The sequence below is a fragment of the Antrostomus carolinensis genome, unplaced genomic scaffold, assembly GCF_000700745.2.
Source record: "Antrostomus carolinensis isolate BGI_N321 unplaced genomic scaffold, ASM70074v2 scaffold15237, whole genome shotgun sequence".
In the NCBI taxonomy this organism is placed as follows: Eukaryota; Metazoa; Chordata; class Aves; order Caprimulgiformes; family Caprimulgidae; genus Antrostomus; species Antrostomus carolinensis.
In genome coordinates this window covers 142258-170249 of record NW_010328174.1, presented here as the reverse complement: position 1 = coordinate 170249, position 27992 = coordinate 142258, and the positions used below count along the sequence as shown (strand labels likewise).

The following is a 27992-nucleotide window of genomic DNA, read 5'->3' as shown; positions in this document are numbered from 1 at the left end:
CAGATTTGATTTAAAACCTTACAAAAAATTGATTCACAAATCTCAAGTTTGATGGTTAAGAGCATAAAATTTCTTTTGATTTTTTTTTTGTTTGTTTTATTTCTGTCTTTATTGCAAGCTGTGTCTTTTATTTTGAAATGGAATTTTGTGCACAGGAGAAATATAATTTGTTGTAAATGTTACATTAGAAGACACATTTCTTAAGCAGTTGGAATTAGGTTTTTTCAGAGAAAAACGTTTCTTCTGCACATTGCATAATCATTAGATCTGTTAAAAAATTATTGAGCTTCTAAACCAAATTGCATTTCTTTTGTATATTGTAAGGTTTTCAAGTGGTAACATTTTCAAAATGAGTGCACGTTCATATTGTATTGCTTCTGAAATAACTGGGAAAACGGTGATCAAATATCACTAAACTGGAAAGAGACACTTTTGACATTGGAAGTACTTTAACATTAAGAGGAAAAAATGGACAACTCTTCCAATAGTTTGCATGCAGGGCCAGTTTACATGTGTATTTGATGGTGGTGGTATTTAATAGGCCAGGCATAGCTTGATTACTGAATTTCTACTATGCAATAGGAAAACATTTTTGGAGTCTCTCTTTTGTAGTAAAGGGGTGGGATTTTGTTTGTCTTTCCTATAGAAAATGAAATATTTGGTCTGTATCTATCAGCCATTGATGGTCTCATTCTTTGTACAGCCCTACTACAGCAACCACTGCAAAGTGACTGTATTGTCCTCTAACCTACTGGGGGAGTTTTAAACATATCCCTTGCTTCATCAGCCTTTTGCTGACTGGGAAACCCCAACAAGTACCTTTCCCAGTGGTAATTTAGAATCCACTAGTGAAGGGTGGGCATTTATCACTGTTATAATTTTCAAGTTGAAGCCAAAATTCATTTGTTGACATATTTCTTGAAAGTGCTTTTATTTAATAAAGAAGAAACTATGCCCTTCAGGAAATGATAATCTTTATTTACTGCTATGATGTGAAAATGCAAATAAAGCAGAGAATTTTGTGATAAGTATTTTCCAGAGCAGTCATTTACTATAATTACATGTTTTTAATCAGTAGAATTATGTTCTATTAACCAGATTCTTTCCTGACTTCTTGTAGGATTCTGAGTAACAACAAGATCTTATGGTTGAAGAATGGCTCTTTCTTCGGACTGAGATCCCTGGAGAGATTGTGAGTAACTGATCAGCCTTGTTCCACCTTCAATTAAAAAGTCTTTGTATTTTTAATACAAAAACAAACATCAGATAATGAAGTTGAGATGCTCTGAACTATATTGCACAGTAGAGTTCCTAGGCAGTAATCAAGTTAAGAAACAGCATAAAAATGAGTGAATAGGGATGGACGTGGAAAATACAGAAAAGCACTACCATCAATTTGGAACTAAAATAAACATCCAGTCAAAGACTTGTACTCTGCTATGTACACTATTGCAGTGAAGACTGGTATATGTAATGGTAACACTAATATACCTGACATGTAGTTTGGGTTAACTCATTGGTCTCTAATACTTCCATTTTAATTCTGTTCTACTTTTAATTTTATTCTACAAATTATTAATTTTCTAAAGAAATTGGACAGTATTTATCACTGGAGCGGACAATGACATTGATAATGCTCTGTGACTGTGTATTTCTAGCCAATATTTGGAGGGGGGAAGAGGAGCTCAGGAGCAGCTAATGAGTTAGGAAGAAAACATTCGGAAACATCAATGGAATAAATAAGCAGTAACAACTATACTGAAATAACAGTGCTTTCTGTATATATAGGTCACTCATTTGAGAATAATAATGGGAGCAAGTCTAAAAAGCTATTTTTTAATATCTGTAGGCAAGTTACTTTGCCAGTGCATCTAAAATGAGTAATTATATCATGTCTATCTTACAAATCTCCCACAGCTTAAGGTAAATTATTTTTATATTGCTTTGTAAGAATACCTTCATTATGCAGAACTGTTGATATAAAGTAATTGCTACATTCATGAATGCAAGAAGGTATTCTGTGTGGTATGAATATTTCCTTATGCAAGAAAATTACATATTAAAATCAACTTTAGCTAATATTTTACTATATATGTGTATGATATGCATGCTGTTCATGGTTGTGTAGTACGGTGGGTAAGTGTACTGATGTATTTGAATATTCTAACTGTAATTTAGAAATAAACAATGTATTTCAAGGTCTGGAGCAATCACTTAAGTACTGTGAAGCCTTATGATAAAGCTAACTGTCTGAAGAGTTATGTAAAAGAATACTAAATTTTCTCTGCATATAGCTGTAGATATAACAAAATCTTCTTTAATATTGGTAATATTAAATGGTATGGAGCAAAGAGTGGCTGTGTATTATTTACTGACTGGTTTAATCTTAGAGGTAATAATGATATGAGGTTTAGAAAGAAGCTTTACAAATATTTTAGACAAAACAATTTAGAATAGGGCATATGATTACAAATTTATGGCAAGAAGGAAAATTTGTAAATTAAATACTAATATACTGCAAGTAAAGCATTAGTGTACAGAAATACACGAAAACATTTTTTTCTGGGTTTTTTCTGGGTTTAATTTACATTGTGGAATGATACTGAGCATATACTTTTTTTTACATCCCAGTAGTAATCAAAAACCAGTTATGAAATGTTAGTATATAAAATTATATAGTGATATTATGAAATATTGCTGAGCAATTTGTAAAAGTAGTTTGCTTTGAGAAACACCGTCTCACAAAAAGTACTTTTCCTGTATTTTGTATGTGTGTGAACAGTGACTCATGAGTGATCTGTAGAGATGGCAATATCTTTCCACTTAAATTTGAGTTTTCTGAAACTAAGAATTGCTGTCTTGTGCTGCTTTGGAAAGGTTGCCTCACAAATGTGTTATGGCATTTGGATCATGATGCACCTCTGTGCCACTGGGCTTACTTTGTAGTACTAACAAGAGGCATTAAGAAGTGAATATCATTACTTAAATACTATGGGAGAATAAAAACTTTCTGTAAACAGGTTTTGTATGGTGCTCAGTTATGTAGGCCTTGATTTGGAATAAAATCAAAAGTGTAGATAAGAAAACAAATAAACTTTTTTGAAGCAAGTGTGGTGAAGAAACAGTTTGTTAAAATATGAAGGGCTTTATGGAATTTAACCAGAAGAGATCTACAGACCATAAATTCTACAGATGAGACTGAGCACCTTGAACTCATTTCTGTGATACAACCCTTCAGACAGCTTCATATTCAGGAGGCTGAGTGTTCACTTTGTGTCTGAAGCTTGGGGCAAAGACTTGACGGCTTGTAATGGTTTCAGTTACAGTGACTTCCCTGTATGTAGTCGGTGTCCCGTCTTCTTGGAAGATGCATTGATCTGAGCATTGGTTATTGTAGACATTAAGTTTTTCATATGCTCTGGGTATCATAAAAGAAAGGCAGTGAGCTTTCAAAACCATGAAATGGTGCAGTAGTGCTTTTAAGTAAGTCTCAGCAATCCAGAAGTTCTCACTTAGTTAAAATAATTTGGAGGTTCTGAACAACTAAAAAATTAAGTCTGTGTAATTTGATGATAATAGTTATTCTATAAATTGGAACAATATATTAAATAGAAAAATCTGTGACTTAGTTTGTTTTTTTTTTTTTTTTTAATCTTGTTATTAATTTGTTTCTTTTTAATTTATGGACTGTGGGATTAACCATTGCTGTTACCCAAGGAATCATAGGCTAGTGCAAATTACCAGGTTACTAGCAGATACCTTATCATGGCAGTATATGGTATGGACCCCACTCCAAAGACATTTCAGGCTCTCAACAGTGTGCAGCAAATTAATATTGTTAGTAAGAGTTGTGGCAAGTCTTTTTATGCTGGAGAGTATTTAGCCAGCTGTAGTCCACATGATGCTTCTGGAGACAAGGACTGAAGTTGTAGGACCAGGTGCTCCAGCTGTGCTTTACCCAAAGTTAAGATCTAAACTAGGAAACTAAATCTTATACTCTCATCTTGATGTCAGCTGGCACAAAACAGTATGTGTCTGAACTATTATCCACACTACTAATGTTCTTACCCTCCACAACAACCACTGCCTCACAGCTGCCTGGATAGCCCCTGCCCTGCACTAGCTTCCCACATTCCCTGTAGCTGGGGTCAATCTGTTGTGGCTGCTTCTCACTGTGGACTTCCTGGTGCTTAATGGCATTGATCTTGTACTTGGCATTTTCTGAAGTGAGTGTATGAAGTCTCTCTCCCTCTGTTTCATAACCAAATGTACTTTTTCATTAAGTTTATAGGAGCATAATTACCTCCAAGGCTGCTGCTCCTTTGTCCCCTGTGGCTGAAACCCTTTAACAGGTTCAGAAGCTATTTGGAGGGAACCAGCAAATAAAATAAGGAAACATGCACAAGCAGACTGTGATTGCATAAGCAGTGTTTCCTTGGGAAATCAGGATGAAAGATCACTAAGCAAGATTACACATATTTTTCACAGTTGACCCAGAAGAAAAGCATGCCAGGCACGGATACTTCAGCAGTTACTGTTTTATAGAAACTTACTGTTACATTTTCCCAATACTCCTATACATGTTACTAGACAAAAATAATACTGAAGTATTTGCAGGAATTTATCATTGAATTTATTTATTTTTATTTTTTTTTTTAGCTGTATAGATCAGTTTTGCTTGACCAGGTCTCACTTAGACTGTGTGTACTTTTATTAAGTGTTGCTGTAATGTAAAGTCACCAACTGTGTGGCAGTGCTGTGCAGTCACATATTATTAGATAAGTTATTATTAGATAAGAATGAATAAAAGCTACTTTCAGTGGATTTCAGTATGACATTCTGCAACTATATATTGTGGCTGTGCAGTTGAAGTAATAACACATTAACTTGAGGGAATGAAAGGGCAGGAAAGACAGGCACAACGAATTAGAACATAGTAAGAACATGTTAAATAACTGGTATAAAAATATGGTATTTAGATGTTCCTTTGCAAAACTCAAGTGATGAAAGGGTAAAATATAAAGGTTTTACATTTTGATATACTCATGTGCTTCTTTAAACATGCAATTTACATTCTCTGTATTACTGACTTCATTTCTTTTTCTGCCTATACTTCTGAAATGTGCATGCGCACATATACACACACATGAAGAAACAGAGGTGTTCCTCCTAGGCACTGTGAAGGATTGGAAATATGCTTAATTAAATTGTTAAACAATTTATTTTTTTTCAACACATATGGTTGACATCTTTAAAGTTAGAAACTTCATAAATTAAATTTAGAATTATGCGTTCTTCTTTGGATTGTTGTAAAAATAGAAAAATACTAGTTATTATAGATGAATAATATCTCTGACAGCCAGGATTCCGTTGTACAATGAAGGAGCATGCCCCTAACTTCATGCAAGTGCTTTTAACAGAAAATAGATTAATAATCTTGGAGACCTCAAATGACCACATTAATTAATCTCAAATGCCATTTAGCCGTGTTTAGAGAAATGCTGTGATGTTATTTAGGGAAAGGGCAATTTAAAAACCTATTTCTTAGAGCTGTCTGTTGTGTAAGTAGTCATGGCATGATTGAAACTGTTTGGTCTCACCTATTCTTTGTATTTGGAGAAATATGAAAGGAAGACAAATCAATACAAGTTCCTTTCAAATATCTAAGGTTTTCTTGCTGCTTTTTTGTGTATTTTAAATACCACATGGATTTAATCAATTCTCTAGAACTAATTGATAATGATAACAAATAAGTTCTTTGTTTAAATTCACCTGAAATATTCTCAAAGAACGAAATATACAAATGCTCCAACTATTATTTTTCCTTGTCTACTAATATGGCTGGGAGTGCTGGGAAAATCTAAGCCATTTTTCATGTTAAATTTCTTATTGTCTTACCCTGTTGTAATTGTTTACAAAAAACTCATTATGCTGCATTACTGTTTGAAGTGGTTTAGCATATTCTAGTAGAAGAGGACGGATGGGAATAGTCATGGGGAATGATTTTTCTCCTGGAGCGAGTATCTGTACTTTGTGTACATACTCTAAATTAGACTGAAAACAATTCATATTCCTCTTGGTGCTCGTTGAACTTTGAGTTACCCTGTTGGTTTCAGTGTCAGATTAAGAGATTGTCTTTCTAATTACGATGATGTTAGTCTTTCCATGAAGTAGGATAGTTCCCTTTGTCACTTCTAGATGCAGCTAATACAGCCGGAAGTTTTTAATCCATGTTAAGTATGCTTGCTTGCAATATATTCAGTACTAAGGCAATAGTACTCAATAAACTCAACTAACTCAATATAAATATTGAGCTCAAAACAGAATATTCTGAAAATTTGTACTTTACTGAAGTTACCTGTTCTTCCAGAGATACATCTATTGCAAATAACAGCTTTGAAGGGTTGGAGATACTCAGAAAATAAAGAGCTTTACAAATACAAGAAGGGGGAAAAAAAAAGTTGTGAACTTATGTCAGGCACCAGACAGATCAGAAAGAGGGAAGTATATATAATAATTATTTATCGCCTAAAATTAGAATAGCTTTTTGGGAAGGGAGTGTTTTTTAAGGCAGGATGAGCCTGGAGCTCTCTCCTGGAGCATGGAGAGAAACAATTTCTATCAAGAAAATGAGTGGTAAGCTAGTAAATTGGGCAGTATTTTTCAGAGCTTAATGCACACAGCTGCTTAGCCATCTCATTTTTTTTCACTGGTCATGAGTGCCATGGTCAGCCACTGAAAGATCTTTTTATCTGGGCTTTCACCAGATCCCTGTGTTAGGACCAGATTCCTTACTCATCCTGGGTCTCCATCCACACGTGTCAAAGCCAGTCTTCCTTTGTGGTGGTAACAGCCCGAATGCTCTTTTACCTCCCTTTGGTGCTTGGTTCTCTGCCATTATGATAATTATGGTCATGTTACTTGATAATGCCAATGTCACTTTTATTCTGATACTGCCAGAATATAGAGATGTCCACTTAAATGAATGTGTTCTTTAAATATCTAACTTCCTGTATCTGTCAATGAAGTTTGTAACATTTAAATGAATTATTGCTAAATAATTAAATGCATGTCAGAAAAAAGTATTTTTACATAAAATCCGTTTAGTTCCACAAAATTCAATTTCTATAAAATCATTTTGCTATCTTACAATTTTAATGGCATGGATTGATGAGATTAGTATGAGTCTGATATCAGACTGAAAGGAAATACAAAATTGGTCCTTGTAGCACCAAAATATCCTCAGTTCCTCACATTGAAGGTATTTTTTTAGCATCAAATATGGATTCCTCATTAATATTTAAAACATTTTAATTATATCTTGTAAATCATGCAAAATTACAAATTTATTTGTTTATTACAAATAAAATGTAATTTTTTAAATGAGAAGTTTCCCCTATCGCTTTACTTAGGTAAAATTATCTTATTCATAGTGGATAAACTTCCAACTGACTGTTTAAGTTGGACAACTTTATTGCTTGGTAATATTTATTTATTGGCAGATTTCTTTTGTCATCTTCAGATCCTGGAAGATGCTATGTTTTAGACATTGCATTCAAGTAAAAATACAGTGTTTTAGCTACTACATCTTTTACCTAAAGGTATTTAACCCTTCTAATCATAAAGGTGTTTGTGTAAATAGGGAATTTTATGAATGCTGTAGCAAATGCATAAGTCAGGTAATATAATACTTATATATGGGTAGTAAACAGAAGGATCTTCTGAAAGAAGAAAATCCTTTTATTTGAGACAAATGATTGGAACTCAGAGATCAAATGATGTGACAGAAGTTGAATGAAAATTTATGGCAAAATTTAAAAGAAGAAAGTCTCTATCTACCTCTCTCTGTTTTTCATCTGCAAAATAGTATTGCTTGCCTAATATCAAATCTAGTAATACTCTGGATGCAATGGAGGATCTCATTGCCTCTAGAGAAAGAAAACGTTCTAAGAAAAAGTACATTCATGATTATGTAATACCAATTACTTTACATTTCTACCTTACATAGATTGAGTCATTTATTTATTTTTGATAGACTACTTCTAACCTGACTAGCAAGAAGTCTTAACAGACACAAATACATGAGTGCAGATAGATAGAGGATACTGATGCTCAATTGGCATATTTTGAGCAGTTCCATGTGTCACAAAAATTCAGTTGTTTTGGAGTAAATGTAAATCTCACTTTTTTGTAAGCAGTGAAAAGGCAGATTCTATAGAGAAAATATCAAAAAAATTTTTAGCTTTGACTACAATAACTGAAGTAGCACTAAATCCCATGGTGCCAGTCGGACCCTGGTGTAGGCTGAATAGCGCAGGGTGTGCATGAGTCTTAGGGATGGAGACAACTCTCAACCTGTCATCTTGGTGACAAGGTTGTCTTAGTGACAAGGCTGAGGCAGTGCTGGAACATTTCTATACCTGAGAGGACTGTGACAAATGCTAGCAGGGCTGCAGGGGATGTGGCACAGGTCCTCCTCTTGTTGTCTTCATAAGCTTTTTAGGCTCAGTTTTAGTCCAGAGATAAATTCGATCCGTTCTTCCAGTAATATAATCAGATGTAATCAAGTATCACAGGGAAAAATACAAATAAGATGGATCCATATATAAAACACTTGTATTAACTTACTGTCATTAAAAGTTGATAGAATACTGCTAGCAAATAGTTCTAATTGTAAAAAATTCTATTTTTCTTTTTTTTTTTTTTTTTTTTTAAATGGATGGAAATCACTTGTAGCTGTCCTGTTTTCTGTGAATATTAAATTAGAAGTATACCAAGCAAGAGTTAATGTAATGAACCAAATTCTGACCCAGCACTAGGAATTCGAGTTTGCTGATACTCCCCTTCTAGTACTGTCATCACAACCAATATACATGTGTATTTTCTGGGTTCAGTGTTGTAAGTATAAAATGAGAGAGATCCCATGGATGCACAGACTACTGTAGCTTGATGAAAGTATCTGCCTGGTTGCATAAGCAGCAAGAGGCAATAGCAGACCTGAAGGATCCTTTGAAAACATCATGGAACAGAAAAGTGGAATTGAAAAAACAACTGGTGGTCCTTATGTAGAAGTAAAGGAGTGCAGGGTGAAATGCATTTCAAAGTAAATATTATTTGGCTGTGGACATTATTTTAATGAATTGCACAGAAGGATGATAGGAGTGTATCTAATTTGCAATTTTGAGCAACCAGAGAAGGAGAAACAGAGGCAGGATCAATGTCACAAGTCCAACTGGGTAAACAATTTCAAATTACATTTTCATTTTAGTTCTGTCACCCTTTGTGGATATCTTGATTACATCCTGTGACTAACATGTAAGTTACTCATTTAGTAATGCAAAAGCTGAGAATGTGCGTTTTTGACACATCCCCACAAAAAAAACCCCAACCCAAAACCAAGCAAACAAAAAACCTCCAAAAACTCTCTAAGCTCCAGAACCTCTTATGTTCTAGTGTGCAGTATCAAAGAGAGATTTAGCATTATGTCAGGAATTATAAAACTCTTGTTATTTTTACTATTACTGTCAGAAACAGAGGAGTTAGAAATTAAAAGGAAAAATTACATTACTCTCTTTCTAATAGGCATATGTACTGTAAGTCTTACAAGCATGAAGTAACTATCAAAGCACTTGTAATGTAGTCTGACAGAAAAATAATGTATTTTTTTCCTCTAGTCATTTGTTATTTACCAATACAAAGTCACAATACGTACTATTAGACATCACATACTTTATATTTTAGAGGATGAGACAACAGGGAAATACCCTGTATATCTACTAGTGTAGAGCTGGTACACCATAATGTGCAAAAAAAAAGGAGCAGTAATTCTAAAAAGAGAGGCTATTTCCTTTTGGATATTACAGTGCTGTTTAAAAATAGCAGTAATTAACTCTTTAAAATAGGTTAGTAAAATCAGTCCCATGTTTTCAGTGCAAGGGTCCAGAACCAGATGTATTTCCCATCTTTCCTTTCTACCTTAAGCCTGTTTTTTATTTGTTTCCTAAACTGCCACATCCATTTCTCTGGTTCTTGTGGTTTTTTTTCCCTCTGATAGAAACAGCATGGGCTACCAGGCCATGTCTTTGCTCTTAATTCCATGCTTTATAATGAGACATAAGACTTGCCAGCGCCGCATTCCCTCACAGGCACTGCTCATTGGTGTGACAGGCATTTATGCCATTCTGAATCTGCTGCTGGGATTACATTCCTCCAGTTCTGGCATAAAACTATGGTTTTAGCTTGGGCACAAAGTTGCCAACTGCTGGGATATACTTGGTATAGTAACGATATTTAAGATGTCAGTGGTTTGCCAGGTTGCATTGCTATACTTTTCAGTGTAACTATTTGCAGTTTTTTCCCTGACAAATCAGAGTTCTGTTGGAAATGCTGGCATGGCAAAATAAAAAAGTTCTGTGGGGACACAGCAGTTTCAGGAACATCCTTGTTGTAAATGTCAGTATTTCCTTTCAACTGTTTTGTATTCACATAATATAGAATCTTTTTGGAATGATAAAGCTGAACTAGACCACTTAGAACTGATGCAAGCTGTATGTCTTTTCTATAAAGAAATGGCAAACTGGTTGGTGAAGTAGGAAGAACAGAAATGTGGCTGAGGGGCAGTTTATATGAAGTCACAGAACAGCATGTTGAGAAGCCGAGCTGAAAACCATTAGTGTTAGTTGATCAATAACTGACCTTATCTTGTGAAGTGAGCTGTGATTTAAGTTGATAGCAGAGTCCTTGTGTTCAGTATTTTGTGGTTGTGATCCCTCAGCTGTAGGCTATTGATGGAATAATACTTTCAAACTCCCAGAATATGATAATATTTCTTGTGTTCATATGCAATGTGATCTCTAGCATGTTTACTGTTCAAAAGACCAAAGTTTGGTCCCTCATCTGGTAGTCCATACATAAAACATGAGAGACCTCAAGTTCTGAATAGGAATATCTCAACATCATGGTGTTGTTGGGGAAAAGTTAGTATCAGAAGAAGGTTCCAAACCTCAATCTTTCCTTTTTTTTTTTTTTTTTTTTTTTTGTGTCTTAATGTCTGACTTGATATCAATTGACAGACATCTTGCATTTGCTTACTTATAAGAAAAAAAATTGTATAAATTATTCTCTTCCAAAAGGTCATGTCTGTAGACTAGCCTGTGAGGTCTCTGATGAAAACGTGCTATTACTCATTCATATCATGCTAGTCTATGAATTCTCCAGGGGTACCTAATGACCCTGGGAGCTAGTTGCTCTCAAAACTTCTGGGGATGCCTGCAGAAAGCATAGCTTGTTCTCTGACACTTGTACTTCACAAATAATCTCTTAGATGGCAAAATAATAATAAAAAAAGAATTTAAAAGAAATAGAAAAAAGAGCTATGTTTTATGCCAGTTTAAAGGAAAAAAAAAAAAAAAAATCCCCAAAATGAGTTGTCTGAAGTAGTTAGGAAAGCTGATGTAATATAACAGCTGTGGGTAGTTTTTCTCCCCACTTCTTAATATAGGCAGAATTGATTAGTTGGATGTAGTATAGTGCTTCGTGTGTCAAGTAGGTACAAAATGGTTGTTCTCACGAGAAAATTGCATACAGACTTAGTACATGATAAGCTGTCTTGTGTTAACACAAATTGCCTCGTTCTTGAAATGGAAAGTGACTGGGAGAGCTATAGAGGATGTCTGTATAGTCTGAGCTATGCACATATTCTGTGGAAAAAAAAAAAAAAAAGAATTACAAAATTCCTCTATGCTCTACTTCAGAAAGTGTTTTGCTGAAGAGAAAACAGTGAGAAACATTGTGCTGGAATAAAAATGTAAATTTTAGTTGTTTGAAGGAATAAAATAAAATTGTTCTTTGTAATTATAGTGAGCTTCATCTTGTAAAAATAAGCAGTTTGAGTTAAAAATAAGTCACTTGTGTTAGCATGTTAGTATAATGCAAGAAACTTGTTGAAACATAAATAAAATATTTTTATTGTGCCTTTATAACTCAGAAAACAGTCAGAGGGGCAGCTTGAACCTCTTAAAATAAACCTATGAAAAATTATGAAAGATGCTAAATCAGGAAAAAATATTTTAGTTGTAGGAACCTGAAAAAAACAGATTTATTAAAAAGTGTACCTTCTCAACCATAATTGTAACACTTTTGCTGTGATCCTATAATTAATGGTCTATGAAAGAAAATTTTACAGCTTGTGCATTCCCCAAACACATGGTGCATTTGTTATCTTCTTCCTTTCAATTTTTTTAATATTCAATATTCACATTTGTTTCTTACTGCAAAGTAAATACTTTTTAAAATACACACTTTTCAGCTGAAATGAGAGTTTAAAGTACATTGTGTTCAGAACAAAACAGTGTTTTCTGTATTTTGTCAGCAGCTGAGTATAGAATTTGATAGCTTTTTTTCCCTTTCTGCCATTAATTGCTTTTAGTTATTGCTGAGAAGTGCCTCACAAGGGACAATTCTCCCATTTGAATGAAGTTTGAGTACTGTATTAAGCTTTCCTACTGTACAGTTATGTGAACTTACAAAAAATGTTTAGGAATGTAAGACCAGAATGGGTTGCAGCCAGGCTGTTTCCAGGCATAAAAAGAAAATTTGTTCAACTCTCCCTCTCATCATATACATCATAAACTAGCCACTCCGTTAATTGCTCTCCAGCACTCCATTAAGAACACTGGAACTTCGGTTCAAAATAATGTCCCTAAAAATGATAATGTGTCAAGGGAGAAGAAATTGTAATATGTCACAGAAGGTTTGGTTTTTGGGTTTTTTGGGGTTTTTTTATGTGTCTTTGCCACTGTAACCAATAAATCCTTATCAGTCCAAATCTGACAGTTACTTTAACCGTTGAGTGTGCCAGCAAGGTACACCAACACAGACACCTGAAAATTCTTCAGTACTGGACCAGTTCACCTTGCCAGTGTAAACTATCCAATGTTCCCTCTCTCAGCGTTTTTTAGCAAAAAGGGAGGAGTGGGGGAAGCTCCTGAAGCCATGATCTGCATAAAGCAAGAAATAAAATGTTGCTGGTCCTTGTGATGCCTGGTGAGGGTTCAGCTCTGAATATACAAAAAATCATGTCACAAGCTGCAATTTCTAGCTCTAGTAAGCCCTGTCCAGGCATAAACCCCCTTCTGTAGCAGTTTCAAACTGCATTTTGAACAAATAATTTGAAGGCTGCTCCAAATCTTTATTTCTGTAATAGCTGAACTTTAAAAAATTTCTGCTTTTTCTAATCTGTGATCTAACTGTACTCATAGCTTATTTTTATCCATCTGATTTTATAGTACTGTTATCCTTTAACTTAAACTAATCCTTTTCTCTTTGGAAAGTTGACCATTTATAAACAATGGTGTAATACTCACTTTCCTTGTCTAAGCAAGCCAAAAATATGATAATCTCCTAGTGACATAATGCAAATAACCATGAAATGTATATATCCTTAAACAAAAAAGTTTATGGACACAAAGCCTAAAATCTAAAAGTAAGATTATTAACTGCAAAGATTATTTTGTATGTAATGACAATATACACTTTTTATAGTCTAAAGAATGGATTTGAATCTAGTTTATTGTATACTCAGACAAGTACAATTGAGCTTAGTTTAACATTCAGAAGTGATGTTCGTGTTGTAAAACTCTTACACAGTTGAATACAAGACAGACCCCTCTGGAGCAGTAAATATCTTGTGGAAATTGACTGAAACTTTAGGGTTTAGGAAATCTGTATAAAGCTGCTTCCTCTGGTCTTGTGTAACTAACTGGTGCTGACCAAATTGTCACTTAGAGAAGCCCAGTGAAACTTTAAAGCTTTCTGCTGATGACGTTGAATTGATTCTTACTTTTCTTCCTATTTTTATTTCTGTTGTCCCTATTTTCATATTGAGTGCTGACATTAGTGGATGGGTGGGGGAGGTTCTTTTCTTTTTGCCTTCTCTAGAATGAGAATTCAGTAAATTGATCATCTTTCTTCTTTTATTCAAACTACCATCTGCACAGAGATAGAGGGTAAAATACCTTTTGTTGCAGGCTTTCTCTCCTGATTTCCTTGCATTCAGGTGTTGGTCTCTGATGATTGCTTTGTGGTTTATTTGTGTGAATCAAATTAAATGCCTTTTCTTCAGAACCAAACAAGACATTTCACTTATTTTTCCCTATTGACTGTTGTTCACAGCAGCTGCTCCCTAGTTTCATATACCTATCTACTCATGTATTCAGATTCTGTCTTACCGTAGAGAAGAAAATTAATCTTAGCTAATAGCTCTAACGTAATTTCTCCTTCATTCAGCCATTTCCTACTTTTCTACTTACTTTGTTCTGATTTATGTTAAGCAGTGACAATAGAAGGAAAAAACATTTAACGAGAGTAGAAAAATGGTATCATAAAATCATAAATATTAGCAGAGGTGGGGAGGACCCACATGGAGTGTGGGAAGGCACCTGAGTGTTTGGAAGGGGTTAGCAGTAGCATGTGTTAGAAATGGTCTTCATGCAGACTTTCTTCTTCTGTTCATACTGACATATGGAAACTTCTGGTCTTCCCACCTCTGCATTGAGTTGCTGTGCTAGTGGATGCGTGTCCTTAAGTTTTGTTTTCTCATTTCAGGTCTCTCTCCTTTGAAAATTCCCCAAAGTTCTCTGTTTTTAGGTGAAATATTAATTTCTCAGGCATGTGACTCCTTATAGCATCATAAAAAAAAAAAAATTCCACTCTTCGTCATTGTATTTGTGTTCTAACATCATTCTGTCTACTTATTCTTATTGTGTTGAAATAACCTACTGAGGCAGGTACTTAGTTTTTATGTGCAGTGTTCTGTATCTGTATTTTAACAGCTCCATAAGTGTGCATGAAGTCCTATGTTCTTACTTACTTTTGGCCCATTTCCCCCACAAATCTGTTAAAACATTTTTACATGACAATTCCTCAGTAAAAGAATTGGGGTTTAATTCTCACATAAGTGAGCTAAGCCAAGTTTCATTTCTTCAGCCTGCCTAATACCCCTCAGTAGCCCTTGTGGCTTTCCACACCTCCATGTTATGGAGGTGCTATTCCCTAATGCTTCACTCTTTTTCACAGGAACAGCCCATGTTTCTTCAGAAAACATAGCTGGCGTGCCACTGAGCAGCCATTTCATTAGCAAGCATTTTAGGGAAACAGATAGGTGCAGGCTGGGAGGTGAAACTCTGGTTGATATCTACAAAGAATATAGAACCATAATTTATGAAGGATGTATACTGAACACATGAAGTTGAACATATGCCAGCAACCAGAGCATGAACTCTTCAGGACTCTGGGTGCATGCCAACGTATGCAAAAGCTGGTATAGGCATGTCATTGTTGCTGCTGTTGCTTCAACTCGTGTAACACGCTAACACATGGTATGCCACACTTTCTTTTGCTAAATGAACCTGGCAAATTCATTTCTTTAAATACTTGATGTGTTTTAGTGAGACTGAGATTCAATGGACTAAAACTGTAGCATTTTAAATGAACTGTAGAGCATTAGCTGTGTGCTTTTCATTTATTTATTTTAATGCTTGCATATTTCAGAGGTTATAAATCTGTTGCTTTAGTGTACTGTTGAAGTCACTGGTGGTACACTATGAAGAAGTCCCACTGATTGCCCAATTTTCCTGGTAAGTTAGTCATGTATAAAAACAGATGTGGATACTGTTTTTGTTAAGTGACTTTACAAAAAACTTAAAACTTACAGAATAGCTGGGAAGGGTAAACAGCATATACAGTTCTTTGTGATCCACAGTCAGACTTCCATGAAATGAAAATTTTCTGAAACCAAAGCTTTGCTGATGAGCTATTTAAGTGACTGTGTAGTTTAACAACATTTAAAAGATTGTATATTGGATATATGAAAAACAAACCCCAATGAAATGTGGTGAGCCAGGAAAAAGCAGACAGGATCACGCAAGGTATTATCAGTCTTGCAGAATGAATGAAAGAACCTTTTACTGTCAAACCTTAGTAATGAGCTAATGTGAAAAGAGTAAACAGTGAGAGCAGCTGCTGCTGACATTCTTACTTCAATTCACAGGCTGAACTAAAACTAGAAATGGTACTTCTCTTGTTTCAATATTGAGGTAGTAGTAGAGCTGTGCAACTTGTATTGATCTTGACTTTCAGAACAATCCTTTTATTTGCACTATTATTTTGGTAGTATTATCTCTGGCTCTCGAGTCGATGTTCTGACATTAAGAATAGCACAAATAATCATGAATTTCTAACTTAGAGCTACACATGAGTGTACTGTTTACGTCAGTTGCTAGGATAAATTCAGGTTAGCTAAGTGTGAACTGATAGATCAGAACAATACTGCCAGTTTGGCAATATTTGTTCTAAATGCAGTTACATTTCATTTCCCATTGAAGTTTCAAGCTTCTGTGTGAGACAGAATGAGTGTGGATTCAAAGAAATTAAAAAAGAGAATGCATGTGCATGTATGTATAGTATCAGTGCCAATTATCCAGCAGTGAGCTTGAAGGAAGGCAGCCTGCCTGCTTCACCACTCACCCAGAAAGTTAGCAGGAGAGTCAATCAGCCAATTACCCAGCAAGCTATCTACATCCCAGAATGCTAAAAGTCAAAGCAGGTTTGGTTTTTTGTTTTGGTTTTTTTTAATTGACATTTCTCCTTTTGCATGTCAGCTATTCTGTGCGTTTTCTGTATGTTAACTTTGCGAATGTATAAGCTTTATTTTCTGGCTTATTTGCTTGTATTTTCCTAATCATATATTTATTTCATTTTATTATATTGTTGAAAACAAGGGATTTGTAAGTGTTATTTTTATTACTATTATATTTGCCTAAGCATACCCATTTAGTTTTATCCTAGCTGACTTTATAGAATTAAACTGAAGGTGGCTGTTTTGCTGCTTATTTGCTTCATTCTTAACAACGTCAGAGAAAAGACTTAAGGGAACAATGCAAGAAAGGGTTGATAGAAACACAGTATGAGGCACTGTGGCAGGTTGTTATCCTCTGACCCTTCTTTGCTCCTTCCTCCTCTTCTCTCAGAGACAGAGGCAATGGAATTGATTAGACCTTACCATACCTTGCGGAGGAAAGTTACAGTTTGGGTAAGGAAAATATCCCTATGCATACATACACTGCCCCTTGATTTGTTCTTCCTGTTTCCAGGTTCTTTTTTCTGTTATTGGCAGGAAACCTTTATCAGAAGATTTTTTTACAAGCTAGTCAGTGATTGTCATCACAAAATTAAGTGCCTATTATCAGAGCCAAGGAAATATATTTTCTCTTAACCTAAACAAACCTCTCTCTGAAGTGATGCTGGAGGTTAGTCTATTTTTGATATAACACAATTTTCATCAGCAACAAGTACATCAGGAATAATTTGATCTGCATGATTTGTACTTAGAAAAATGCTCAACAGTCCAGTTTCTACACATCTCCCGTACTTCTGGATTGCTTTGGGGTTTTTTTAATATAATCTGGACAGTCATAAATTTGAGTACCCATTCTTGGTTTGCTTGGTTGCATGCTGAGTACAGGTCATAAATTCCTTCTTTGAGAAAAAAACATATAATTTACTGCACCCTAGAAATCTTTTAAAATATATTTTATACACTGTTTTTATAACTGTTTAATAGGATTGTTCATAGAATGAACTAGATACTGTAATCAAAAGTAGTGTTGCCATTCTTCAGGCAAATGTAACATTATATAGATTATTTGTACAAAACTTCCCTTTAAAAGTCTTCCAAAATGTGGACTTATTTCTCCAGCGAAACATTTAAAAGGTTAAAACTTTAATTTTGAGATCTTATTCCCTATAAGAAAGTCTCTTCTGAGAGCTTATCACAGATTTGTTCTAATTCTGTATTTTTTAATCTCTACTGTGAATAATTTAATCAGATCATTTGATTGTTGTTTGGTTCATTTAGGTTAAGCCAGGGGTTAACTTCTTACAGAGTTTTATTAAAAAGCAGCTGGGTTCTTTCTGAGGACAAATGAAAAAGTGTTTTGGCCAAGATTTAAAGAAATTATGCTAAAGTGAGATTTTTATCCACTCCCCTCTCCTCCCTCAACACTGTTATGTTCAGATTTGAAATATTCGGACTTGAAATCTGGCAGAGATTTGCCCCTGTTTTTCAGATGTGGTCTTGCACAGTTCAATTATGATCTGTTTTCATTTGGCTGAGATGCAAGCTTTTAAACAATAAATGTTACATTTGTGCAAAGATTTATATTAAACAATGAAATCAATGATCTAACAACATTCACTTGGTACATTATATGTGTATCATATATAAACATAGTGGAAATTCCCAGTAAAAGTCATAATTGCAGTAACTTGCTGGATTTGTGTGCATAAAGAAAATAAGAGAAAAGAGTTCAAATATATGGACTGGGTGTGAATTAAATGCATTGATGGAAAAATTGTAGCCTCATTTGTTGGAGACTGGAGTATCATAATTCTGATTATCAAGTCGTTGTACACCGTAATGGAATTATAAGATCAGTGGTTTAGTATGACTATAAATGAATATCTAAAAGTTGTACAATGAACTCAATACAAAACATCTAATAAAAAAGTAAATTTTTCACCTACTAGTATCGTATTGTCACTTGAAAAAAGATAAATTTTGCTAATGCAGTAAACTTTTGAACCTAGCTAATCTGGCAAAAACCCCAAAATTAATTTATAAATTGAGATAAAAAACCTAAAGAAAAGGAAAATAAAAGTTTGCCATATGTCAGAGTTTGGTCTTGTTGTATGACAAAAGCTTCAGTTTGAGTTGTGAATGACTTATTAGACCTTAGCAATACAAGCATTAATTGCTAAAATAATTATTTTGCTATAAGAAAGTTTAGATTATTTTGTCAGAATGAATTAAGAAATACTGTGCATAAGATGATAAAAAATGACAATTAGACTATAGATTTACTTGCCTTTTCATGTTGATTTTACTTTTAAAATATTTTAAGGAAATAATATTTTAAGGGTTGCTGTGGCTGGAGGCTATAGAATGCCATCAGAAGGAAGCTGGAAATTTTCCTCATGGTGGTGTATCAAATACCTGATACTGTGAAGGATAAAATGTCACCTTTTTCTCAGGAATTCAGGTATCCTTCAGTATAGTTGCCGACTTGATTGTCTTTGCCCATGTTAGATGTGGGCATAAGCATATGAATAAATTTTGTATAATCCTATGGAATACTTAATAATAAACATGCTAAAATCACAAGACTATATAACAAAATAAGTTTATACCGAGTCAAAGACTGAGGAGTATTAATGAACAAATTACATTGATCAAATTTACATTTTGCCTATCTTCCCAAAAGTTTGTTGCTGCTAGCAGCCAGGTTGCATGATTTTGTGACTGACATTTATTGTAAGTATTTGGTCTAACCTGTCAGTTTGAATGTAGCTGTAAGGTATTGTGAGCATGAAAATTTGTAGGCAGAATAGTAGTACCCATTATTAATCTGTAACTAAACTTGACATGGTACAGATGTGGTCTTTCACTACAAAAATATTCTGTCTTCCTGAAGCCAATAGTGAGATAATTGTCTTGGGATATAGAGAATTTTCTTGCCAAGTAATTCTGGGGAATGAAAGTCAAACAGAGAACACTACATATTTTCCTAATATGGTGACACTAGCATTGGATTTATTATAAGAAGAAGCTAGATAGAATTAGAAATTAGTGTATACAGAGGTTGCCTATTTTATCAGGGATTTACATGTCCTGGATGGAGTGCAGAGCAATACCTTTTGAGCTTCTCAGGCACACTGAAGTGTCACAGCACTAAGCCAAATAGTACTTTAACCAGTATCACGGAACTATGCGTGCTCAACTGGAGATGAAGGTGATCTTTATAGATGATAATACTGTTATTAAGACTTGAAGCACTCTGTCTGAGGCCTCTGTTTTTAAAGAGATTAGTAGAAAGGGTAAAAGAGAAGATAAAAATAGGAGAAGGAGAAATGGAGTACGAGATTAAATAAAAATCAAGATGGTAAGAGCAGGGTTGGAAAACTTAGGTTGGTACCACAGTGGAGATAGCTTGGGAAGATGTAAATACAGGACACCTGTAACTGAGTGATGGGATGCTGATGTGAGAAGGGAGGGTACCAAAGAGCTGCTGAAAAAGAAGAAAAAATTCATTGCTCTGAATCTGCTTAAACCATAGGTGTGTGGTATTACTTGAGCAGGCTGGCTAGGCCTGGCCTAGGACAGTGCTGGAAACCTGAGTTTATATGTTTGTTTCATGTTCCTCATCCCTAGAATGAGTGGTGAGTACTGCAGAAGGAGACACATGCCCAGCGCAGCAGAGGACAAGGAAGAAGTAATTCACATTGCTTAAAAATAATACACTTCAGATATGCAGGGCACTGAAGGGAGGATCTGGCCAGTGAGTGAATGGTCCATGTTGCATTGGAAAAAAATGATTTAGGAGTGTCTCGGGGAGAAAAATAAATCAAGTTTAAAACTGTAATCCCTCTGCAGGGCAGTCCTTACAAAGTTATTTGCTTAACTGCAAAACTTTTCCTTTGCGCAACTGTGCCAGAGGTCTAATGACATGTAATTCTGTCCTTCCTCAGTATCTGGTGCAAGCTTGGGTAGCTTGCTTAGGGTTTGCTGATGCCTGCCTGTCTTCTATCTAAAGGCAGTGCTTTTTACCGGGTGCAGATAGCTCTTTTTGGCAAAGCGAAAAATAAAGGAACCTGTGAAAAGTCACATGGGTCATTTGAACTGTGGAAGAAAATGACAAGGAAAAGAGCAGCAAAAAGCTCTTCACTTTTCCAGTGAAAATAAAGTAACAGGATGGGAGACATCAACATTACCCAACCTGTGAGAAATGTCCCCATTACGCCTGCTCTTAAGGAGACCAAAAAAAAAAGATGATAAAGAAAAAATCAGTGCATTCTTAAACAGCAAGTAGATGACACTAGAATCATAATTATCCTAGGCTGACCTACAGAAATCCAGTGTTGAGCCTTGTTCGGACTTTTGACTTAATATAGGGAGGGCTTTTCTTTCCCTTTCCTAATCCTTTTCTGCTTTTTTTGCCATATTATCCTTTGCAGCTAAGGAGCCATTCAAGGTGATCCTCGCTGACAATTTGGTGATTGTAGAAAATGTTTGTGGCTAAGGGACATGATTTCATCCTTTGTTGGGGCAAGAAAATGCAGAAATTCAGAAGTAGGAAATGAGCTGCGGTTGCAGAAATACTGGTTTGTTTTTCATCTCTTCAGACCTTTCTTAGAATGGCAGGCTTTTACAGCAACTGTGCTTTGCTGTTTAAAAAAAGGAGGTTTCTATCTCCCATGAAGAGGGAGTCAATTAAAAACTAGTAAAGTATCTTCTTTCTGTTTTTTCCCCTTTTTAAGAGTTCTTGCTATTGAACTGTAACACTGGCCACATGTGCATTAAAACTATAAAGTCCTCATGAATCTTTAATGAGGAAATCTTCATGTGCGTACAAAGTAGATGGTTTTAACAGAGGTACCTCAGTCACTTTTAATTTTGTTTCCCTCACCATCCCCCAAATACCTCAAGGGCTCCGTTCTGCATTCCTTACACATTTTGCTTACTTGAGAAAGACTCATTCACATTAATTGAAAGACACCATCCCCTTAGTCTCTTCAAAAACCCCACGTAACAAAACCAAACACCATTTAAAACTAATTTTGATCTCAGGAAAGTATATAAATAAATTGTTTCTTGATTATTCTCTGAGCTTTTGATATGAGTTGAGGAACAGCTCAAAGAGGTGATCAGGCACTGTGTTGTGATGGAGGTAGTTAATAATGTTATAATGTTTTGTGATAGTTGCTGCTGTAATTAGGGAGGGAGAAAAAGTGTGCCCAGTCTCAGAGCAGGGGAAAGCAGCAAGTCCGGTCACATCTTGAGAGGTCAGTGAAATGACAGAGACAAGGTTGCTTCTTTTTGACTCCATGGGTAACAGCCTCCTTGTTTTGATTCACTATTGGAAATAATAAAGGTGAATGCCAAAAATAATGAGGAAATGTTTACACATTAATACACATTAAAAATAGAGTATGAGTATAAAGCTAGTCTTGCAGGAAAATCCCAAAGCCTACTAAACATTGCTTAGTTGTGAGTTTAGTGTAGTATTGATGAAAGGTTTATCTCTCTTGTTTTCAGAACTGTGTGGTGAATGCGATCGACAACCATAGGACTATATAAAGTCCCATCCTTTTTATTAATTTGCTTTGCTCAGGAAAGTTGTCCTTGCTTTATTGTCTACATTTAAAAAAGTTATTCACCTTAAAATGTGTTTCTATTTTTAAAGAAAGGAAACTGAATAGAGAAATTAATACACTGTGAAGTGGAACAAGAAACATGTTTTAGTGTGTGGGGTTTTTTGACCTAAATAAGGCTTTCCTGTAATAAACATAATAGTGTTTGTGAAGATAGATATATAATACAATAAAAGGTAAAAAAACCTCTTTTACTTTTATATCTGGAGAGGACAAGAAATAGTTGTCTCTCAGATAAGTTGTTTGTCAAAATACCACTGTGAAGTATTCCCAGCATCTCAAAATGAGCCTTAGCAATGGAATTGCTCCTCTATCACTATTATTAAAATCACATTATGAAATCTGTTTGAAGTCATAGCTGTATACAGTTTCAAATTTAGTGTGTTAGAAATATAATATTCAGAGCAATACAGCTTATGAACACACTGTGTTTTGCAGTTCTCCCTGCTACTACTCTCTCTCTAGTAAAGCAGATTTCTATTAAATGATAACAGTGGGGAAGCAGGTTAGTTTTTGTTTATTGTGACTATGGGATGAGAAGGTCTGCAGCCTGACCCCTATGCAGGTACCCACATCAGAAAACAGGAAACCAGAGGTGGATTGCTTGTGCCTGTGTACAGTAAGTTGGGCATCTTTGCTTTAAAATAGTTGACATTAGCAAAGTAACAACCTTTGTTACTTTATAGATATGCTTGTCTCTGATCAAATTACATTCCTTTTGGTATACTGCAAATGCATCTTCAAATAACATTACTTAGAATCCATGACACATGAAGTCTGGAGGTGGGATGAAATTGTACATCTTAGTGGAATCAAGATTAGGTGCCATCCAAAAATAGCTTGCAGGAGGTTACCCTGAGTTTGTGCTCATCTTCCAAGGACTATTTCAGCTCTTGCAGCACTCTGAAAGCCAGGAAATATAAAAACATGAAACTTCATTTGCCCCCACGGTGCCATTTAGCTGCATCTTTGGACCATCCTTTTCCAAAGTCTTGTCATGTACAAGTACCATAGTGTGCGGAGATGAGAGAATTTAATTTGTTTATAAGTTTATTTTGATGAAATTTATATAAAACTAGAACTGATATGTCTTGGATTGGCTATGACTTAAAGAAATTGGTACTTTGCGTGAAGTTCCAGGACTTAAGTTTTATCTGTAAAAAGAGGATAAACACATGGAGCTCAGCGTGTCACAACACTGACCATAGCTAAACAGCATGACACCACATAGTAATGTATTATGCCAGCTGGAACTGATGGCAGACAACTTAATTCAACCATCAAATTGTAACAGAGGTTAATAGTGGCAACAGCACCAGGCTATGCAGCTGCTGCTGTCCGTGGAAATTTCTCATATGTCAGTAGGTTGCCTTTTAAATGTTTTGAAATGCCACAGAGTTTGGTGTGTGACAAGCCCTCTCAGGTGTGTGTTGTGCCAGGTTGTATGCGGTGTTTTACAAGATACTGAAACATAACCCAGATTTTTAAGGAAAACTTAGTATTCCAAGGAGTCTAACACAAAAGAAGGGGAAAGTTTTTGGGGTTTTTTTTTGCAAAAAATTTTTTTTGCAAAAAATTTTCTTTTGCCTAATGCATACTTGGCTACCCAGAAGATAAAGCTGATACTGTATAAATGATAAAAGTAGCTTCATTTACAGGTTTAAGAGTCTTTTCAATTAAATATTTATTTTTGTTGCTATGCTAGACAGAAGGTTTGTGCACAGACAGTGTATTCTGTTTTTCCCACATCATCAAATGTTTAATGTATGAGCTGTAGGCAATAAGAACATAAAGCTTGTGAAATCCTTCATTATAGCATGCTAGAGTTGTAATTCTAAATATTTTCAGCTCTGTGGGTGGCTTTAAATCTGATTTGGGTTTTTGTTAGTTATGAGCCACACAGCTATGTTGGTATGAATTGGTATGATATTGAGCACTTCTGTTGTTTTAGCAAAAAAGTATTTGGACAGTTAACTGACCTAAATAGTTTCTCATCTGTGTATATGCTCGTATTACAATGCAGTTTTATAAAGTGGAAATTTAAAATAAGACCATGTCTCAAAAACATCTCTGGATTTATTTTTTTTTTTTTTTTTTTTTCAAATGTAGTTGTGGTGCTCTGAATTCAAGGAAATAAAATCAGGAATTTGTGAGTTAAAATGTACCAGTGTAGCAGGAAGTTACATGTTTTCCCATTCAAGCAGCTGTTTAACTGTTCAAAACATTGCAAGCAAATATATTCTTAAAAGTTTATTACATAAATTTTGATTATATGAACAATAAGAATGCCTGGCTACAGCTTTCAGTTTTGCATATATTACAGTAATATACATAATATTATTAATAGAATGCATTATGTAAATAATATATAATGTAATATATGTAATACAGTATGTTAATATGTTATATAACAATGTCTGTAGATACCTATGAGATTATGATTTTATAGATAAAATACACCTGCCTACCATTTCCCTTTCCCTGGTTTCCCAACAGAAGCAAGGTTTCCATTGACAAAGACTGCTGTTCATTCTTAAACTTGCAAATACAATTCCCAAAAAATTCCCATTTTTTTTTTTGTTGAGCATTTTCTCACAAGGAAACTCACCAAACATAATGAAATAAAACTCCCTTTATTTGTACTCAGGGCTAATTTATAGCAGACATCAGGGAAGATGTCCACTTGTAAGCAAAACCAACCTCCTGCAAAATATTCTGAATGACTGAAGCAGCTGTGTATTACTTGAGCAAGAATGCATTGTCTAAGTGAGGAATTTTAAATTAGTCCTAGCTAGCTATATATATACAGACTCACAAAAGAATGTAGTTGGGGGAGCACATGGGAGCACAGGGTGTGGAAAAGCATGTGAGTACCTTCTTTGTGCTCCCAGCCACCCTCTCGTACCCCTCAATGCACTTACATTCTTACAGAAGTCCCAGCGGATAAGTGACTGATTACAAAAAACCAAATATTTTATAGTTGGAAAATGGGGAAAATCTGCTGGTATTACTTCACATATTGTTGAAGTTACCACTTTGGATAGGTTTTGCACTGAAGGATCTTTTGCCCAGTATTCTGTTGTTTTACTGGTCAAGTTTAATTCAGAAGCAATGGAAAACAAAATCTTTCCTAAATTAGGAAAGAGAAAGAAGAAAAAAGTCTTCAGGCAGAACCTTAGACTTGAACAAGTGTGTGCCTGATTCCCTACAGTTGTTAACAGAGTGATGTATGTAATGCAGATTCAGTTTTAGTTGAAGTTGCTGAAAGATTCTTCCACAGCCATACTCAAACCACAGGAAAGCATTATTCACTGAAGCACTCCATATCATCTGTTCTTTTGCTGATTGCATTTTAGTTATAGCCAGCTTTCCTAGAATCATGCATTCCAAATCAGATTTATAGTTGACATGCTAAGAAATAAAAAATTATCCTTTGCCTTTCTTCTGTGAGACCTTTAAAGGAAAATGGAGGAAGTGGACTTCTAGTATTAGTAAGGACTGCTGAAGGGCTAGCTTTTTTCTAACCATTTTCTTTTATATTACTGCTAAATATAGGTACTCCTTAATAATTCCCTCAGGGAATGTTCTTCTGTTGATAAACTAAAGAACACAGTGGAATTCCCATTAATTTTCATTGGTATTATTGATGTCAATCTCAAAGAATACTTCCAACATATAATTGGAAAGTTTGTTGAGACAGTCTTGGTTATATTAAGTTAATATATCATTAATAATATTTTATATGGGAAAACAGATTGAATGTTATGCTTATTTCCTCAATTTATGAAATCTGTCATGTTACCTTGCTATTGATGTGAGGGGAAACCCGCCCCCCCCCTTTCTGTTCCCTAAAGAAGTAACTCATTTTCTATGTTGATGTACTTCCATCCGTTGAGAAAACTCTCTTTATGAAAAAAATGTCATTTTAAGGAAAATGATTAGTGTTTTTCAAAAGCCTGCATAGGAAAAAAAAAGGGCACCAAGTATTGCTTTAAGGTAGGTTCCTCATTGCTATAATGAAACAGTGTGACAGTATAGCAATCACCCTGTTCACTGGACTGGGGTCTTATGTATAATGGAAAGTGTTACTTTTAACATAAAATATATATTCTGCTTCCTGGATTTCCAGAAAGTATTACTTCAAATGAATACTATGAATGTTTAAGTAAATAAGAAAATAGTTGTTTCTGTCTTTTAACCTTTCCATTTTAACTATTTTTGTGAGATTTTTGTCAATTAAGCTCCTTTTTTCTTCTTTGGGAGTCCTGTAGTATATTTTGCTGATCCCTGAAAATACTCCTTCCTTTAAATATGGACAGCTTTTGTTTATCTAGGAGTAGATAATCAGACCTGCAGGTTCTTTCTGCAGTACAGATTAGTTTGAGCAGAGCAGTGTACATATGTAGCTATAGGGCTTTGACAGCTGTGAATTCAGAAGCAGCATCAGAGTTCCATGTGGCACAAAGCTGGAGCTCAAAATATGTGCTGGATCTCTACTGGACCTGGGAGCACTCAGAAATTTGATTCAGAGATAATAAATTTTCAGGTGAGTGACAGCAAAGTAAATACATGTAGGGATGAGTACCATCCTGCTGTAGGCTCCTCAGTCTGTCTGAAAAGCAGTGTCCTTGGAAGGACATTGCAAAGACATCTGAGTAGCAAAGACTTCTAACTTGATGGAACTGGATTTCTCTGTATTAACTACATGTTATCGCAGTTATTAACCAAACTTTCCTAACAAGTAAACTCTGCAGTCCCCTTTGCCCTGGATTAGAGACTGTACTGAATTTGATGACCCGTGGTGGTCAGCTGGATGTTTACAGGAAAGAGGATGGGATGTGGGAACCTGTTCAAGCTCATCTTCAAGCTCGTCTTTTCTCAAAGATGATGTTGCTTGATAGCAAGTCTCATGAATGTTTGTCCACGAAATCTCATAGTGAGACCAAGAGTCAGTTTACTTTAAAAAATATTTCACAATTTACCTCTCTTTTTTTCATATGGAATGGAATTTCTGTTGTTTTCTAAAAATTTGTATACAGGTTTTTCAGATTTTACTGCTTGTAAGCTAAAACACAGTTTAAGACTGGAAGTTTAAAAATATAGGAGTTTTTAATATTTTTTTAAGTAAGTATTTCAGCTGATCATAGGAAGATCATAGTTAGTCTTCAATACTCATGATGGTTTAACTGTGATTTTTTTTCTCACTTGACCCAAGTGGTAGAAAAGCAAGTGGGTTACTAGTTAAGGTACAGGGTTGTGGGCAGTTTTCACTGTGGTGTGCATGCACACACAACAGTAAAGCAGTGGAGCTGCATAGTTAACTACTCCCTTAAAAATCTTGTGTTGGAACATGCTCTTAAGACCAGTTAACAAGATTGCTTTAAAAAAATAAAGGCAATTGCATTTATGTAAAACAAGTCTTTTAAAACTCTAAAAGATGTAGTAGAGCAACACAATACAATGGTTAGTTTATATATCCTGTTTTATGGTCATTATTGCTTTTACAAGTTAAATCAATGTCAACATAAAAAACCTGTAAAAAGTGATGGGTGGGGGTTTTTCCCCAATATGTAAAATTCAGTATTTTGTTTTATGCAGGTTGTTTTATAGTATAGTTTTACTATATTTGGTATAGTTAATTTATTGTTGTGTCAAATACCATTGCCACAGATGTCATATATGAGGGTTGGACAGCTATATGGGAAACTTCAGAGGTGACCAAAGCC

The 27992-nt window shown here is 35.0% G+C and overlaps 1 protein-coding gene across 1 annotated transcript in view; it reads left to right on the top strand.

Moving 5' to 3' along the window:
- Window positions 1-1127: 1127 nt before the first annotated feature.
- The window catches only part of LOC104528227 (adhesion G protein-coupled receptor A2-like), a gene marked incomplete at its 3' end in the record, with an annotated part of 108221 nt that continues 81356 nt past the window's right edge, over window positions 1128-27992 (top strand). Inside the window, exon 1 of the mRNA XM_010172165.1 lies at window positions 1128-1192. The remainder of the gene's footprint in view (window positions 1193-27992) is intronic.